Here is a 19516-nt window from a genome sequence, read left to right as displayed (position 1 = left end):
TCTGAGAGCAAGCATTGAGAGAAGGAGTTCTGAGAGCAAGCATTGAGAGAGAGTCCTGAGAGCAACCAAGAGGAGTACCACGAGCAGTACCAGCAGCTTTAAACTCCACCAAGCAGCGTTGGCTCCACCAGGCAGCTTTAACTCGACCGGCGGAGCTCGTCCCGCGGCAGCTCGCACGACCGCAGCTTGGGCGTTGACGGCGGTGCCGACCGTGGCCGCGGAGGAACGGAGCTGCCGCTCCCGGCCCGACCATGACCCAGTTCCAGTGGACCTTCCTCTCCCTCCAGCCATCCACCTCCTGCCATTCCTATCATCATTCCCCGTGTGAGTCTGTCTTTGTTTGTTCTGTCCCTGGGTATTAATTAAGCCTGTATAGTTAAGCTAAGTTTCACTGTGTCGCCTTGCCTCTTCTGTAAATTATTTTATTATCCTTCCTTCTCCTTTGTTATTTTGGTCTTGTAAATAGTAAATAAATTATATTTGTATTCCTTACCCATTGTCTTTCTTCTTCTTCACATCCTTCGCTTTAGTCTTTTCCCCATTGAATATCTGTGGCGCGATTCGGCCAACGTTCAGGAATCGGGTTAGTCGGGGTAACTGTTAGGGCCACGGTGCCATCCACTCGGCAAACCAACATCTTATCCGCGGTCCGTAACAATATATATATATATATATATATATATATATATATATATATATATATATATATATATATATATATATATACATATATATACATATACATATTACATATATATATATACATATATATATATATACATATATATATATATATATACATATATATACATATACATATATATACATATACATATATATACATATATATATATATATATACATATATATATATATACATATATATACATATATATATATATGAGAGCAAGCATTGAGATATATATATATATATATATGTATATATATATATATGTATATATGTATAGCATGTATATATGTATATACAAGCATGTATATATATATATATGTATATATATACATATATATATATATATATATATATACATATATATATATATATATATACATATATATATATATATACATATACAGTGGAACCTTGACTTACGAGTTTAATTCATTCCGTGACCGAGCTCGTAACTCAAATTGCTCGTATCTCAAATCAAATTTCCCCATTGAAATGCATTGAAATGCTATTAAGCCGTTCCAGCCCCCAAAAAACCACACCAATTTTTTTTGTTACGTGTTTTTAAATAAGAAATATGTACTTTATAAATAACAAATAATGTATAAACAAGCACGACCTCGTATATACTGTACATAATAAAAGACAATGTAAAGAAATAAACTGGTTTTATTAAGTGTATTTACCTTGAAGATCAGACGAAGATGCTGGCGGAGGTGGAGGGGATAACTTTTGCCTTTTTCGCCACACTTTCCTCGCTTTCACTTGCAGGGCGTTTAAAGAAAAACCTGTCCAACGAGGTTTGTTTCTTCCTCCCTTTCAAAATGTTTCGAAAATGAGTGAGGCAAGTGTCGTTACACAGCGCCAACGCCAAAATAACCGAAATGCGAAAACTAAAATGCAGCGCTATACGATAGAGATACTGTACGTGCACGGCAGGCAAGATAACCACGTGACCAGAACCCACCTGGCGGCAAAACTCAAAATAACCGAAATGCGAAAACTAAAATGCAGCGCTATACGATAGAGATACTGTACGTGCACGGCAGGCAAGATAACCACGTGACCAGAACCCACCTGGCGGCAAAACTCAAAATAACCGAAATGCGAAAACTAAAATGCAGCGCTATACGACAAAGATACTGTACTTGAACGGCAAGATAACCACGTGACCGGGTGGCGAAAGCTCGTAACTCGGATCTCGGCTCGCATCTCAAAGCAATAAACCGCCGGAGCGACGGCTCGTATCTCGAAAAACTCGTAAGTCAAGGTTCCACTGTATATATATATACATATATATATATATATACATATATATATATATACATATATATATATATATATACATATATATACATATATACATATATATACATATATACATATATATACATATATATATATATACATATATATATATATACATATATATATATATACATATATGTACACATACATATATATATACATATATATATATATATACATATATATATATATATACATATATATATATATACATATATATATACTGAAACGCAAAAGAAACTTACCACCTTTGAAACCTTTAAATATCAACAATAACACTGCGTGTAGTAAATGTGTGAACTTATTTGTGGACAATAGTGTCCTCACTGTCAGACAAAACGGTCACGGATGGTCACTTGAACCTTCAATGGTCACTTCATAGCACAGCTGTTGAACAGCCGTTTTGACTGTCAGTGATTAGCCAAGGGGTACGGGATGATTTTAATGAGCTGCACGCGATGTCTTGATATTGGCTTTAAAAAGGCCAGTGCAAAATGGGCATTTTGACCGAAAAATTTGACCATTTTGACCAACTTCAAAAAGACCGAAAACGCAAAAGAAACTTACCACCTTTGAAACCTTTAAATATCAACAATAACACTGCGTGTAGTAAATGTGTGAACTTATTTGTGGACAATGGTGTCCTTACTGTCAGACAAAACGGTCACGGATGGTCACTTGAACCTTCAATGGTCACTTCATAGCACAGCTGTTGAACAGCCGTTTTGACTGTCAGTGATTAGCCAAGGGGTACGGGATGATTTTAATGAGCTGCACGTGATGTCTTGATATTGGCTTTAAAAAGGCCAGTGCAAAATGGGCATTTTGACCGAAAAATTTGACCATTTTGACCAACTTCAAAAAGACCGAAAACGCAAAAGAAACTTACCACTTGTTTGAAATGTAATAAAATTGTAACAGTTCAAAATAAAACAAACCAACAATTGCTAATTGAAACATTGGCATTTTATTGATGACATGTCAAGTTTTTGACCAAGATACACCATCTCATCAGTTTGTTCTACAGTACAGAACAGCACAGGGTGCAAAGTCAGTCCCCTTTCAATAGCGTGTGTGGCCACCATTGTTTTTGACACAGGCAGTGCATCGTCGGCGTATACTGCCTACCAGTCTTTGGATGGATTGCTGCTGGATTCTGTCCCACTCAGTCCTCAATGTCTGAAACAGCTCTGCCCATGTCCTGGCCCTGCCAACTACGCGTCTCCCAAGCTCATCCCACAGGTGCTCCATGGGATTCAGGTCAGGGGAGAGTGCTGGGTGGTCTCAGGTCTCAGTTCTGGGTATTTAAAGGTTTCAAAGGTGGTAAGTTTCTTTTGCGTTTTCAGTCCTTTTGAAGTTGGTCAAAATGGTCAAATTTTTCGGTCAAAATGCCCATTTTGCACTGGCCTTTTTAAAGCCAATATCAAGACATCACGTGCAGCTCATTAAAATCATCCCGTACCCCTTGGCTAATCACTGACAGTCAAAACGGCTGTTCAACAGCTGTGCTATGAAGTGACCATTGAAGGTTCAAGTGACCATCCGTGACCGTTTTGTCTGACAGTGAGGACACTATTGTCCACAAATAAGTTCACACATTTACTACACGCAGTGTTATTGTTGATATTTAAAGGTTTCAAAGGTGGTAAGTTTCTTTTGCGTTTCAGTATATATATACATATATATATATATACATATTGTTGCGGATATGAGGCCTGTATTTTTTTGATTGTGTTGTATTGTGGTAAATTGGTGATGATTATTGTTTATTCTGCGCCCCCCTGCCTCCGGAGCTGTGTAAAGGTGAAAGGGCATCCCATAATTAGTCCACAAGCATACACGTCAGCCAAATAATAGAATACCCCTGTTTGATAGTTATCTCTTATTCTGTGTTTTAGGGTAAGGCTGTGTCTCCCATTAATTGAAGTACTCCATTGCACCAGTGAAAGAGAATAGATCCCCTTTCATTTCATTTCAATGGCCAACTGCATTTTGGGCGGTTTTCTTCAACCACCATTGGCCACGAGGCTCGGGTCGGGGAAGAAAGGCGTGCCCGCCCATCGTCATCAAGGGCGGAGCTAGAGGGCCGTGCCGACCAATCAGGGCCGAGGTGAGCACACCGATGGGCGTGTCCTGAGGGCCGGCGGCTTGATCGCTGGAGGCGCTATAAAGGCGCGCGCGCAAGAAGCGTTGAGTGAGTCGGAGAGTCAGAGTCAGTCAGTGGAGTCGGTGGTCAGTTGATTGCGTTGGTTGCGGTGAGGAGTCGGTGGTGGTGGTCAGTGGTTGCGTTGGTTGCGGTGAGGAGTCGGTGGTAAAGAGTGAGTGGACCAAGAAAGAGTTGAGGGTTTGGACCAGACGAGTCAAACAAGTCCTGGGAAAGCACGCGACGTCCACAGCAGCCACAACAGCAGCTTGGGGCCTGAACGGCGGTTTTGAGCAGGGCTGCAAAGGAATGGCGGCTGCTAAACGCGCCGATCGTGCTGCAGGACCCCCTTGGACCTTCCTCTCCCTCCAGCCATCCACCTCCTGCCTTTCCACCCTTCTTGTGTACGTGAGTTTGTTTTGTTTGTTCTGTCCCTGGGTTAATTAAGTCTGTATAAGCTAGTATTTGCACTGTGTCACCTGCGTCTTATGTGTTGTAAATAAACTTGATTGCTCCTTTTTGCTTGTGTGTGTACAATAAATCCAATTACTCTTCTGTCCGTCTTCTCGTCTTATTCCTTTTCCTCTTTGCATTTCGTCGTTTTAGTATTTTCCCAGATTGGGCAGCTGCGGTGCGATACGGCCAAAGTTCTGGGTGAATCGGGTGAGTCGGGGATCCTGTAACAGTCGCGGTTGGACCATCCGCTCGGCCCATCATACCATCTAAACCGCGATCAGTAACAATTGGTGTCGGGAAGTGGGATTGGACCCGAAGCGCGCTTCACGCGCTCGAAATTATTAACGGTGAAATTTGTTTTGTTTTACAAAAACCCGAATTTTGAAATCGCGCCATGGCTGGTCAAGGCGACGGGATGCCGGTGGGAGAGATAGACGGGGTAGAATCGACCCAGGACCTCGGGGAAATGTATGTGGATGAAAGAGAGGAGGAGAACATTGGCAATGTGGTTGAGGGGGTATCAGGTGCACAAAATGGCGTGCTCGCGCACGTGGTTGAAGAGTCCCAAAATAGCGGCGTAGTGGAGGGCGAGCCCGCGGTGGCGGCTGGGGACGCTGGGCAAACCGGGTTTGACCTCAGATTATTCTTGACCCAACTGAATGCAAAAATGGATAGGATGGAGGGGGCAATGAGGGACGAAGCGAGGGGTACCAATGCCCAAATGCCCAAATTGGGAAGTTAGACAAGAACTTTGAGGGGTTAGACAATGGGATAGAAGGGGTGAAACATGGGTTAACGGGGGTGGAAAATAGAATGGCTGCCCAGGAGAATCAGATAGAGGGGGTGAAAAATGGGTTAATGGGGTTAGAAAATAGGATGGAAGGCAAATTGCGGGAGATAGGGGAGCAATCCGCCCGAGAAATTAAACAAATGGGAGAGCAGATAGAGGAGGTAAAAATCGGGGTAGAAACCAAATTGGATGCTCAGAGGGATGAATTGGGACAGATGAGGGTGGCATCTACAAAACAGATGGAGGAGATGAAAGAGGGGATACGACGAGGTGTGAGTGAGGAGGTCTCGGGGCTACGCGAGGAGGTAAAGCGAGGTGAGAAGCGTATGGAGAAAGAGGTAAGAAATAATACGGCTAGGTTACAGGGGGGCATAGAGGACCTGACGGAGGAGGTGGAACAGCTGACAGAGGGACAAACGGAGTTAGTGGAGCAGGTTCAAAAGAACACTGCGGTACTAGGAGGGTTAAAGGCGACACAAAAAGAAATTAAAAACGAATTAATAGCGACACAGAAGCAATGTCAGATGGTACGTGAGGGACTGACAATGAGGGTGGACGAGGTGACAGAGATAATGGAGACGAAGGACCGAGAGGTGAGGATGCACATAGAGATGGTCACGGTAGCCTTAGAGGACGAACTTGAGGAGACGCACCGGGGAATAAAAGAGGTGAAGCAAAAATTAGAGGAAGTGGAAGAAGAGGTGGGTGAAATTAAGAAGAGACGGAGGGAAACTACGAGGGAGATAAAGGAGGAAGTCATGGAATATGTACAAAGTCTGTGTTCAAATCATGCTGAGGTGCTCACTAACCAAATAAAGAGTTTGCAGGTGGCAAAAGAGGTGCGGAGACGAGGTGCCAAGGTGAGTGGCGAAATATTCGGCAATGTATATGATGTGAGGAAAACTTCAGTCGGCTTGGGGGTTGCTATGGATCCGGGTGTTCGGGAGAGGCCGTTGGTGAAGTGTGCGACAGGTCAGGTGTGCGAAAAAAGAGGTGTGCGAGAATGTCCGACCATGGGGTGTGTGAGGAAAAAGTGCACGCCGACCAGTGAGTGTGCTGTCAAGAGTGAGTCGGTCGTAGCGCGTGTGCGAGGGAGCACATGGAAGCGCGGTGTGGCGAGTGTTACGGAGGAAGTAACGAAAAAGTGTGCGCAAGAGGATGCGCGAGAAAGGTGTGTAACGGACGGGTGCATGGGGAAAGAGTGCGCTGTCAAGAGTGAAGGAGAATGCACGCCTGTGGTGAGTGTTACAGAGGATGTAACGGGAGAGTGTGCGCAAGAGTGTGCGTGAGAAAGGTGTGTAACGGACGGGTGCATGAGGAAAGAGTGTGCTGTCGAGAGTAAGGGTGAGTGCGCTGTCAAGAATGGAGGTGAAAGTAGTGAGAGTGACACGGAGCGTGAGTTGGTTGTGACAGGTGAGCGAGGATGTACACCTGGAATGGAAGGATGCACACCTGGAATGGTAGAGCGTGTGTGGGAATGCACACTTGAGTTGGTCGTGAGGCACGTGGTTGGGTGTGCGAGTAAGAGCACACCTGTGATTGTCACAGAGGAGGTGACCGAGGAAGGGGTGCGAAGAGGTGTGTTGGTGAGGTGTGCGAACAACGAATGTGTGCCAAAGTGTTCGGTGGTCAGGTGTATGACCAAGGCTGTGAGTGGAATGAGTGTACCTGGGTGTGTTAGAGAAGGTACGACCAAGAGCAGGGAGATGGCTGGATGTATGAGGAAGAAAGGGGTAGCGTATGCATGTAAGCATCCAGGTGAGGCATCGACGGTAACCGGGTTAGCGGTTAGAGCGACTTTAGCCGAATCGGGCCCTCGGTGCGTGCCGGGCTTCGCGTGCCGCGAGAACCAGCGGGGATCCGAGCCACGGCGGGTTCGAAAGGACCGCCATATGCGATCCACGCTGGGCCTCGCTTGGAACGGCCGCGTCCGTGCTCCACTAGGCGGAGCGGGCAACCCGATAGGAAGGGTCGTCATGGCGACCACTTTCTATTGAGACGTGCCGGCAGGTCGAGATCGGGACAATGGATGGCTCCACGCCGAGGTGGTGCGTGGGATCTCGGCCCGGGTAAGCCCCCGTCCCTGCACCAAGTGCCGGACGCATCCAGCCGCCGGCACCAAAGAACCCGCGTTCATTGCTCGGCTGTACGAAGCCGAGCTTTAGAAGGGAATTGGCGCACCGAGAGGACCTAATAAGTAGACGGGTGATGAGGATAGTGTTTTGGCCCCGAAATTAGAAAAAAAAGCAAAATTTGATGATGGTACGGTGATTAGCAGTAAATGACAAATTTTTAATTGGTTGGAATTTGGACGAGCGAAATTGATAGGACCTCCCCGATGTGGTGGGATGGCAAACCCACCATCCCTCACGGGTGGGGGGCAAAGGAGCACTAGATTATGCGGTTTATGGCAGTGAAAACTAGCCCGGGTGGGTTAGGATATCGTGTGTAGGGATCTAGCGAAGATGACATTAGGTAACGTTAAGGTTAGTTAGTGACTGATACCTGTAGTGGGGACGCAGGTAGATTAGCGTGGATGATAATGACGTGGGAGCGCAATAGTTTAAAGGGGCGACTGGGAAGCGCAAGTTTCAGAGGGGAGTAGTTAGCTGAGATGATGCCGTGTGTGTGAGGATTGAACAGGTGTGATTGAACAGGTGTGATTGCACAGGTGTGCAACTGAACAGGTGTGTGGAGCAGTGTATGAGGGAGTAGTGGTGATTGCGTGTTGTGTTGACCAAATGGTCCAGGAAGAGGAGGAGGGTGTGGGTGGCACCAGGTGATTGCACAGGTGTGCAACAACAGGTGTATGTGGCTGTGTGGAATAAATGGTAGTGTGGAATAAATGGAGTATTGGAATGGATGGTCGTGGAGTGAGAATGGTGGAAATTGTGGAGTGGAGTGGATGGTGCGAAGGTGTGAATGGGGGAAGAGTGGACCCCCATCACGGATACCCGGGGCGGGTAGTGTAAGTGTTAGGTAGAGGGTATAGGTAAATTGTGGTTGGATATTGGCATCTGTGGTGCGGGTGAAAGAATGGTCTTTGGATGGGTGCATTAGTGTTGTGGAAATGGCTGGGCGTGTAGCCTGTTAGTGTGTGTAGTTGGTTGGGCGCTCCACCACTGTGAGGATGTCGGCCAGGTGAGGCCGCAGGTGGGCTCTGGGAGCCGGTAGTAGTTGTTGTGGATGGGGCCCGAGGATCCGGAGGACGGACCCGGGTAGCCCAGTGCCAGAGGGCACCGAGTGGGGTGACAGAGCCAGGAGGGACTGTCCCCAGTTAGTTAGGTTAGGGTGAGGAGCTAGGTAAGCTCGGGTGGCAACTGCAGTGGTGGAGGTGTGCAGGTGGGTAGACCTGCTGGGAGAGCTACACGTCGCAGCCCAGAAATTGTGCGAGGGCACCGGGAGATGAATCGGGGGAGTGAGACCCCAAATTGAGAAGCACCACAGTTTGGTCAATGGGTATTGGTTTTTAGAACCCATAGTGTAAGTGGCCAATGGATTGGCGGGGAAAGACCCCGGGTAGTGTAAAGTGTGTTAAAATCATTTAGAGGATAGTTAGGATGAAGGATCTCCTCGCACCATCTGCATCCACTCACCTGAGGTGACAGGTACTCCACACCATGCCATGTTTTGATTATTTTTTATGATGCAAATGTTTGGATTGTGAGACGCATCATGACGTGGGTGTGACATTGTGCTTTGATGATTCCATCTCTTCCTCCTTATGAGGATTGATGACGAATTTGGTGATGGCAAATTTTGGATAGAGGGATTGTGGAGACGAATTTGGTATAGGAGAAATATGGGGAAGACGTGACAGTAGTGACGGATTTGTAAATGGTTAGATTTTGTAAATATGGGGTAAGGGCAAGGGTAGTGTAGGTGACAGGGGGGTGACGTACGGTAGGGACGAGCTTTCTCACTTCGCCCTCCGTACGCATTTCGCCTTGCATTGCCTTATTGATGTGTACCCTTGTGACCTTACCCCTCGCTCAATTGTCTCTTTTGTCTCCCACATGACCTGTGCACCATTGGGTGCCGAGGGGAGCGTGCGTGAGTCCTCCATTGTGCGCCCGGAATTCCCAGAACCAGCTGTCTGCATCGATGCACCACATTATGGACCACATGTCTGTGGCCAAGCACCACTTATGGACCCCATGGGTTGGGGCATGGCCCCTCTGCTGGAACCGGCCATGAGGGCCCGACATCTTGCTGGCGGACCTTGGCCACAGGGCACTGATGCCCCACAGGTGAACCACACGTAGTCGGCCCTGTGGGCCATAAATAAAATAAATAAAAATGGACACATTGGGTGCAAGTTTTAATACAAATAGGCCGCCAGTAAGCAAAGCAAAAGAACGACAACATCTGGAAGACCAAATAATAATAACCAGCAGAGGGAGCCGAAGAGCAAGAGATCACCTGCAGGGTTAGGGGTTGTTGATTTTATTTTTATTGAACATGCATTGAACACTGATGAACAATGGTGACTGCACCGATTGGTGCTTGGGTGTGTATTGGTGCGTTTTTGGGTGCTTTCATGGTGCGTCGATGCAGAGCAGACTGTCTCCCCCCCAGAAAGAACAATCACAGGTCCTGGGTTAGTCTTGTAAATAAAAATAGCGTCATTGTAAATAATGCTCCCCACCGTCAGTGTGTAGTTTGAAGACCATTCCGCAATTCGGTTAACTGTGGGCGTAAGTCTGTTAGGCAGGGTGCAATGGAGCAGCAGGACACATTTATTTATGTTTTAAAACTGTCGCACTCAGGGTCAGGTTAAAAGTAGAGGGAACTACACCTACGTGTCACACTAAATAAAAGTTGTAGGCCCGGGCCCTGCCTAAGAGGAGGAGGGTGCAGTGTTGCGGATATGAGGCCTGTATTTTTTTGATTGTGTTGTATTGTGGTAAATTGGTGATGATTATTGTTTATTCTGCGCCCCCCTGCCTCCGGAGCTGTGTCAAGGTGAAAGGGCATCCCATAATTAGTCCACAAGCATACACGTCAGCCAAATAATAGAATACCCCTGTTTGATAGTTATCTCTTGTTCTGTGTTTTAGGGTAAGGCTGTGTCTCCCATTAATTGAAGTACTCCATTGCACCAGTGAAAGAGAATAGATCCCCTTTCATATCATTTCAATGGCCAACTGCATTTTGGGCGGTTTTCTTCAACCACCATTGGCCACGAGGCTCGGGTCGGGGAAGAAAGGCGTGCCCGCCCATCGTCATCAAGGGCGGAGCTAGAGGGCCGTGCCGACCAATCAGGGCCGAGGTGAGCACACCGATGGGCGTGTCCTGAGGGCCGGCGGCTTGATCGCTGGAGGCGCTATAAAGGCGCGCGCGCAAGAAGCGTTGAGTGAGTCGGAGAGTCAGAGTCAGTCAGTGGAGTCGGTGGTCAGTTGGTTGCGTTGGTTGCGGTGAGGAGTCGGTGGTGGTGGTCAGTGGTTGCGTTGGTTGCGGTGAGGAGTCGGTGGTAAAGAGTGAGTGGACCAAGAAAGAGTTGAGGGTTTGGACCAGACGAGTCAAACAAGTCCTGGGAAAGCACGCGACGTCCACAGCAGCCACAACAGCAGCTTGGGGCCTGAACGGCGGTTTTGAGCAGGGCCGCAAAGGAACGGCGGCTGCTAAACGTGCCGATCGTGCTGCAGGACCCCCTTGGACCTTCCTCTCCCTCCAGCCATCCACCTCCTGCCTTTCCACCCTTCTTGTGTACGTGAGTTTGTTTTGTTTGTTCTGTCCCTGGGTTAATTAAGTCTGTAAAAGCTAGTATTTGCACTGTGTCACCTGCGTCTTATGTGTTGTAAATAAACTTGATTGCTCCTTTTTGCTTGTGTGTGTACAATAAATCCAATTACTCTTCTGTCCGTCTTCTCGTCTTATTCCTTTTCCTCTTTGCATTTCATCGTTTTAGTCTTTTCCCAGATTGGGCAGCTGCGGTGCGATACGGCCAAAGTTCTGGGTGAATCGGGTGAGTCGGGGATCCTGTAACGGTCGCGGTTGGACCATCCGCTCGGCCCATCATACCATCTAAACCGCGATCAGTAACAATATATATATATATATACATATATATATATATATACATATATATATATATATATATATATATATATATATATATATATATATATATATATATATATATATATATTGTTGCGGATTTGAGAATCCTGTGTTGTAAATATCACCCTCTGTCAATTGTAATGATTCTTGTAAATACCTCCATCAATTTGTGTAAAGGTCAAAGGTCGTCCCCTTAGTTAGTCCATCGCATGCACGTAGAAAATCATATACCCTTCTAAATAGTTATTTCCTTATTATGTGTTCCAGTTTAAGACTCTGTTGCCAATTAGTTGACACTGCATTGCACCGAATCGAATAAGATAGATCCCCTTTTCCAAATTCCCCCAAAGCCTCCCTTTCCAACTGCATTTATTGCCAACTGCATTTGCCGCCATTACGGCGTGGTCAAGCCTCGGAGAAGAAGGGGGAGGAGCTACATCAAGGGCGTTGCCCACCCATCGTCATCAAAAGGTGGAGCCTGCGATCCCCCACCAGCCAACCAGGGTTCATGAGATACCATCCCGGGCATGGCGCGCATTGATCTGGAGGCGCGTTATAAAAGCGCCCGCGCAAGCCTTTTCGGAGAGATGAGAGAGATGCGGCAGATGTTGCAGATGCGTGACCCAAGCAGACGAGTTGAGTCCACCGCAGTTGAGTCCACCGCAGCTGAGTCCACCGCAGTTGAGTCCACCGTAGCCGAGTCCACCGCAGTTAGTCCACCGCAGCTGAGTCCACCGCAGTTGAGTCCACCACAGCTGAGTCCGCCGCAGTTGAGTTGAGCTTCGACGCACAGCTTCGACCCACTGCTACGCGGGAACCAGATTGCGGTGGCATCGGTGGCCGTCGATGTCCAGCCCGACGTCCCGTGCGGGAGCAAGCTCCAGCTGAACCTTCCTCCCCTTCCAGCCATTCGTTCCTGCCTTCATTCCCCATTCGTGTAAGTCTGATTGTCGTCTGTTTGTCTGTGTTGTCCTGGGGTTTAAGTAAGACTGTATAGATAAGCTAGAAATTGCTCTGTGTCCTTCTGCTCCTTCCATTTCCCTGTAAATTACATTTCTTTTCTTCCCTGCTTTGGTTGTGTGTAAATAATTAATAAATCCCTGTGTTCTTTCTTTACCCCTTTTGCTTCTTCACATTCTGTCACTTTAGTGGTTTCCACATTGAACACCTGTGGCACGATTTGGCCAACGCTTAGAATCGGGTTGAGTCTTTGTTCATGGTTCGAGCCGCGGGCTGCTAATCCGCTCGGCAAATAACATCTTGCCCGTGGTCTCGAACGGGGTTGCCCACCTGCTTTGTGGAGGGCTCGGCAGGGGCATACGGGAATCCTTTGACCGATCGCCTCGGCCAATCCCACCCCACGGAGGAGCGGGGTGGCCTCAGGATCAGAGACGGCCAGTGCAAATAGAAGGGGGATTAACCCCCCCCCCTCCCCCCCCCCCCCGCTAAGGGGGAGCGCCGTACTCCGTTTCTGTAACAATTGGTGTCAGGAGTGGGATTCGGACCCGAAGTGCGCTTAATGCACTCAAAATTTGGATTGTGAGACGCATCATGACGTGGGTGTGACATTGTGTTGATGTTCCATCTCTCCCTCCTTATGAGGATTGATGATGAATTGGGTGATGGCAAATTTGGTTAGAAATTGGGATTGTGGATGAATTTGGTATTAGGGGAGATATGGGGAGGACGAGACGTAGTGACGGATTTGTAAATGTGTAGGCTTTTGTAAATATGGGGAGGGGCAAGGGGGGCAGTGTAGGTCACATGTGGGGGGGCGTACGTAGGGACGAACCTTTCTCAGCTCGCTCCCATGCGCCCCTCATTCTGCATTGCCTTGTTTGATGTGTACCCTTGCGCCCTTGCCCTCGCTAACCGGCCCTCTCTGTCTTCCTTCCCAAACCCGAGGATCGTGCTCTCTGGGCACTGAGGGGAGCATGCGGGGGGGGGGGGGGGGGCGCGTCGGTGTGCCCGAATCCTCGCAACCAGCTGCCTGCATCCACGCACCACTTATGGACCACATGTCTGTGGCTGAGCACCACTCATGGACCCCACGGGTTGGGGCATGGCCCCTCTGCTGGGACCGACCATGATGGCCCAAGATCTTGCTTGCGGACCCGGTGAGGTGGCACCAAGCCCACAGGTGAACCACCCATAGTCGGCCCCTGTGGGCCATAAATAAAAATGGACACGGTTTGTGCTTTTGTTTTATTATTACAAATAAGAAGATCAAGAAGAACAAGTTGAGAACATCAAGAACGACAACGGCCAGCAGAGGGAGCCGAAGAGCAAGACCACCAGCAGTTTGTTTTTTTATTTGAACTGTGGTGACTGTGCACTGACTGGGGCTTTATGGTGCTTTGATGTTTATTGGTGCTGGTGCGTCGATGCAGTGCATGCTGTCTCCTCCCCTCCCACAGGATTTTATTTTTGTTTCCCCCAAAGGAAATCGCAGGTCCTGGGTTGCAGTGTAAATACAATTAGCGTCACTTGTAAATAATGCTCCCCACCGTTCATGTATAGTTTGAGAATTAATTCCGCAATTCGGTTATCCTGTGGGCGTGAATCTGTTAGGTAGGGTGCAATGCAGCAGAGGGACATACTTATTTGTGTTTTAAAACGGTTGCACTCAGGGTCAGGTTAATTGCAGAGGGAATTACACCTACGTGCCACATTAAGTTAAAGTTTTATAGGCCCGGGACGTGCCTGGAGGATGAGGGTGCAGTGTTGCGGATTTGAGAATCCTGTGTTGTAAATATCACCCTCTGTCAATTGCAATGATTCTTGTAAATACCTCCATCAATTTGTGTAATGGTCAAAGGTCATCCCCTTAGTTAGTCCATCGCTTGCACGTAGAAAATCATATACCCTTCTAAATAGTTATTTCCTTATTATGTGTTCCAGTTTAAGGCTCTGTTGCCCATTAGTTGACACTGCATTGCACCGAATCGAATATGATAGATCCCCTTTTTCAAATTCCCCCAAAGCCTCCCTTTCCAACTGCATTTATTGCCAACTGCATTTGCCGCCATTACGGCGTGGTCAAGCCTCGGAGAAGAAGGGGGAGGAGCTACATCAAGGGCGTTGCCCGCCAATCGTCATCAAAAGGTGGAGCCAGCGAGCCCCCACCAGCCAACCAGGGTTCATGAGATACCATCCCGGGCGTGGCGAGCATTGATCTGGAGGCACGTTATAAAAGCGCCCGCGCAAGCCTTTTCGGAGAGATGAGAGAGACGCGGCAGATGTGGCAGATGCGTGACCCAAGCAGACGAGTTGAGTCCACCGCAGTTGAGTCCACCGCAGCTGAGTCCACCGCAGCTGAGTCCACCGCAGTTGAGTTGAGCTTCGACACACAGCTTCGACCCGCTGCTACACAGGAACCAGATTGCGGTGGCATCGGTGGCCGTCGATGTCCAGCCCGAAGTCCCGTGCGGGAGCAAGCTCCAGCTGAACCTTCCTCCCCTTCCAGCCATTCGTTCCTGCCTTCATTCCCCATTCGTGTAAGTCTGATTGTCGTCTGTTTGTCTGTGTTGTCCTGGGGTTTAAGTAAGACTGTATAGATAAGCTAGAAATTGCTCTGTGTCCTTCTGCTCCTTCCATTTCCCTGTAAATTACATTTCTTTTCTTCCCTGCTTTGGTTGTGTGTAAATAATTAATAAATCCCTGTGTTCTTTCTTTACCCTATCTGCCTCTTCACATTCGGTCGCTTTAGAGGTTTCCACATTGAACACCTGTGGCACGATTTGGCCAACGCTTAGAATCGGGTTGAGTCTTTGTTAATGGTTCGAGCCGCGGGCTGCTAATCCGCTCGGCAAATAACATCTTGCCCGTGGTCTCGAACGGGGTTGCTCACCAGCTTTGTGGAGGGCTCGCCGGGGGCGTACGGGAATCCTTTGACCGATCGCCTGGGCCAATCCTACCCCACGGAGGAGCGGGGTAGCCTCAGGATCGGAGACGGCCAGTGCAAATAGAAGGGGGATTAACCCCCCCCACCCCCCGCTAAGGGGGAGCGCCGTACTCCGTTTCCGTAACAATATATATATATATAAATAATATATATATATATATGTTACAACAGCCATGCTGTTTAATAAACTAACGTATTCTATGCATTGAAAATACTTTCTGACACATTTTAATGTCTAGTCTATATGTTTGAAACGATAGTCATAATATATTTCAAATAATTTGGATGCAGGGCGATATGGAAAACATCAATGAGAAATGCTGAAATGTAATAACCAAGTTATATAAAGAGTACTCGACACTGAGAGGAATGCTTTTAAAGCTTAATGTCTTTTTTTCTCACCGTGATTTATTGAACCTGATGTTAATATCTCAAACTTAAGGATTACACAAGGACCACTTTGAAGGTGCCGTCACTTTTGGAAAATCATAAAATACTGTTTCTTAATTCTGTCTGATAAACTGTGTCTAATCTGTATTTTGAAGAATTGTGTTGGGCAGTTCCTTTGATATTCCTGCCAATTACCTTGTGGTGTCACATCCTGCAATAAATAGCACGAACGCCCAGAATGTTATCTCTGACATCCGATCAAGACACTCCAACTGTGGACAGCAATGTAACGTCGAGTTTTTTTTTTTTATGTCCCAGCTTTCATCCAGAGCTCCTTTGAGGACAGAAAGCAAGCAATAACAAAAGGACATCAGTATCACTGCTTGTGACATTCATTCGCTCATATCTATTTGGCCGTGCCTCTGAGGCATGCAGGACCATAAGCGTGTCAGCGTGTCTTGTGTAGAACAAAGATGGTCCATGTTCCTACTGGTAGATGAGTAAGCGTTCGGGACAAAGGAATGATCACCAGGTCTGACACACAGGGGAATTAGCTTAGCCCTTATTCTACTTATCCTGCCCCATTCCTCGTAATGGGGACGAAGATACACTTAATCCGACATTCGGGCTGGACAGGTCCTCCACTTATTGGACAGGTCCTCTACATTGAGATGGTTCGAGCTACCCACGACAACCGGAGCATGATACTTATTCAGATCTACCTAAATCTATATATGCAGCCACACTATCATTTCCACCACTGACAACCAATTTCTTCCTTCTTGCCAGTAGAAGGTGCTCGTTGCAGGGGTTCCGTCTTGAGGGACATAGCAAGAGAGATCCATGAAAGATTTCCATTGTTCAGGCAGCATGAGGTTGTTTATTTCCCATATAACACTTCCTCCCTTTCCAACACACCTCCTTCTGGTGGCATCTTTAATTGAGTGGTCCTTGTCGCAGGCAAGCACTACATCTACACAAGTGTAGGGTCCATGAAAAATGAATTGATTGCAACTGCAAAAGTTTCAGAATAATTTCCTAAAATATTGACTTCCTTTGGCTATTCCAAAGCCTGAACTGCAGCCATTCCATCAATGACCACACATGTTGGTATCTGTTAAGCTAGAAGATTTGGCTGCGCTGCGTCCTCCAGGATAGCAAACATTATACATTGTCGAGGCTCGTGGAAGAGCTAATACGAGTACAATTAGTGGACATGCCAAGTGCTTTTTGACTTCAAGTCATGATGCAAAGGTCCCCTTTGGCATGGAAGTTCCTTAGGGCCATAGGACCAAAATTATCCAAAGATACAAGTTGTATCTTAAAATGAAATATGGCTGCTATCGGCCATCTTGGAAAACATGGCCGACCTACAACCCAGGAAGCATTTGTCATAGAAACTATTATGATACATGTTTCCCAGCTAATTTGAGGTCACCTAACTCATTTCTGGAATCACTTCTGCATTGTGGATGCATTTAAAGGTAAAGTCAGGTAAATGAAACATAAATTCGACATTTTTATAAAATTAATGACAACAAGCTTTCGGGATATTTTGATAACATTTCATTTATGAGAAAGGAAATGAGATTTTCTCATTCAAATTAGACTTTCTCATGCTGATATTTGCTGCAAATGACCCATTACATACGTTTCTACGTTTCAGACTCAAAGCGACTAATCCAAAATGAATACTCTCAACTGTAAAACCACGCCAGCTAGCATGGGCACTCGCGACTGGAGCTTATGTTACATATGTGAATCAGACGAAAGAAATAAACCAACTATGGATCCCTCATCATCTGTAAAATTGAGAAACAACTCAAAGACTTACAGCTACTTACAAATAAGTTGTGGACAATATCCAGGAAATTTTATTTCTTTTTTTGTATACAAGATCGAGGTTCATGAAAGAGCTAACATCAATCACAAAAAAGAACAAACGGACACACAAAGAATACAATAAAGGGAGCGGGAGACAAGATGGGGAGAGAGAGGGAAGCCCACAAGTACAACAGCAGAGAACAGGGACAGCGGAAGATCCGTGGGAGGGAGAGGGATTGGGGGGAGGAGGCATGGGAAGGCGGGGAGGGAGGGGGGTAGGTATAAAACACATGGACACTGCTAGAACTTCCAGGAAAAAAAGAAGTCGGGATTTCAAAAAAAAAGTGGATCTGGGGTGAATTAACGGGGGTAGAAAATATCAAGGTTTTGGATGGGAAAAGATAAGAGATGGTGGTGAACAGCTGTTTTAAAGACCCAGAGGGAGGAGTGGGATTGAAGAGAATGAGGGAATTTGTTCCAGAGGTGGGAGAAAAGAGGAATGAGGAGTGAAGGTGAGCAGAGAGTCTTGATTTTGGCAATTTCACCAGAAGAGGGTGACTGGCACATCTTGTGTGACCTGTAGGAATATTTGGGGGATAGAGCACAGATAGACCACAGATAGACCTGGGGGAGCTAGGCCAGATAGGAGTCGGTAGAAGACAGAAAGACCACCAACCTGCCTGTGGTGAGTGAATGAAAGGCCCCAGATGTAGCTTCATTGCGGGAGATTCAAACGATTCTGAAAGCTTTGGTTTCAACAGCATGAAGACGAGCTAGGTGTGAGGCAGGAGCACCGGCCCAGAGGGGGGAACAGTATTCCATTGAGCTGCGGATGAAAGCCTTGTATGTGGTGAGGAGCCCAGGTGTGCCAAGAAAGGACTTTGCATGACGGAGGATGCCCAGTCGGCGACTAGATTTGGAGGCCAGCTTGGAAATGTGGTTTTCCCAGGAAAGATCATGGCAGATAGTGAGACCCAAAAGCTTGAGGGACAGAACTTCTTGGAGAGGATTGTTGAGAAAGTAGATGGGAGCATTGTCCAGTCGGTCTTTTCGGAGAGGCCTAGTAAGAGTGTGAGATTTTTCAGGATTGAAAGACATGTTTCACTTGTTTGCCCAGTCTGTGATTTTGTCCAGGTCTGCAGAGAGTGAGGAGGCTGCAGACTGCCGATCTGAGGAGATGAGGAATGGTGAGGCAGAGAGTAGAGTCATCAGCAAAGAGATAGAGAGGATTTTCAAGAGTCAGAGAGATCATTGATGAAGACCAGAAAAAGCACAGGGCCCAGAACACTTAAGGAATTAGGGGAGCTGCCTGACTTTGTAGTCGTAGATAACAGTGGTGGTGGTGGTGGTGGTGGTGGTGGTAGTACTCAGAATGTAGTGCAGCTGATGATGTTTAATCAAGTCGTGTGGCACAAATCTTGCAGGAATGCTCTCAACAATCAAAAAGTGTAGAGCAAAGAATAAGCATCAAAGACATGAGTCAGTTAACCCAGTGAAAACTCGCCGCATGAACAGTGATGCCAGGTCCATTATGCAGGCCTCACCCTCACCCTCTACATGTTTCAGCAAACCAGTCGACACTCCATGTCTCTTTTGTGACGAAGTGGGCAACAAGAAAGAGCTGAGGAAGGCTGCTATTCTTGGCTTGGATAAGAAAGTCCAGGATTGTGCTCGAGTGTTAGGCGACAAATGTCTGTTGTGTAAACTTTCTGCTGGTGACTTGATCGCTATTAATGCTGTTTATCATCGCGCGTGCCTGACTCGGCTGTACAGGAAGGTGGAGAATGTTGGATGTGACATGACTGAGAATCATAACACCCAGGTGATGCGAGCACATGTTCTCAACGAGTTACTTGACTTCATTGAAGTTAACCGTGGTTCAGGGAAGTCGCCAGCAATGGCTCACTTGACGACCCTCTATTGCAAGCCCCTTGCTGCTCTCGGTTTTCC

The sequence above is a fragment of the Myxine glutinosa genome, chromosome 9 (genome assembly GCF_964187855.1).
Source record: "Myxine glutinosa chromosome 9, kmMyxGlut1.1, whole genome shotgun sequence".
Classification (NCBI taxonomy): Eukaryota; Metazoa; Chordata; class Myxini; order Myxiniformes; family Myxinidae; genus Myxine; species Myxine glutinosa.
Note: the sequence above shows the minus strand (reverse complement) of the source record.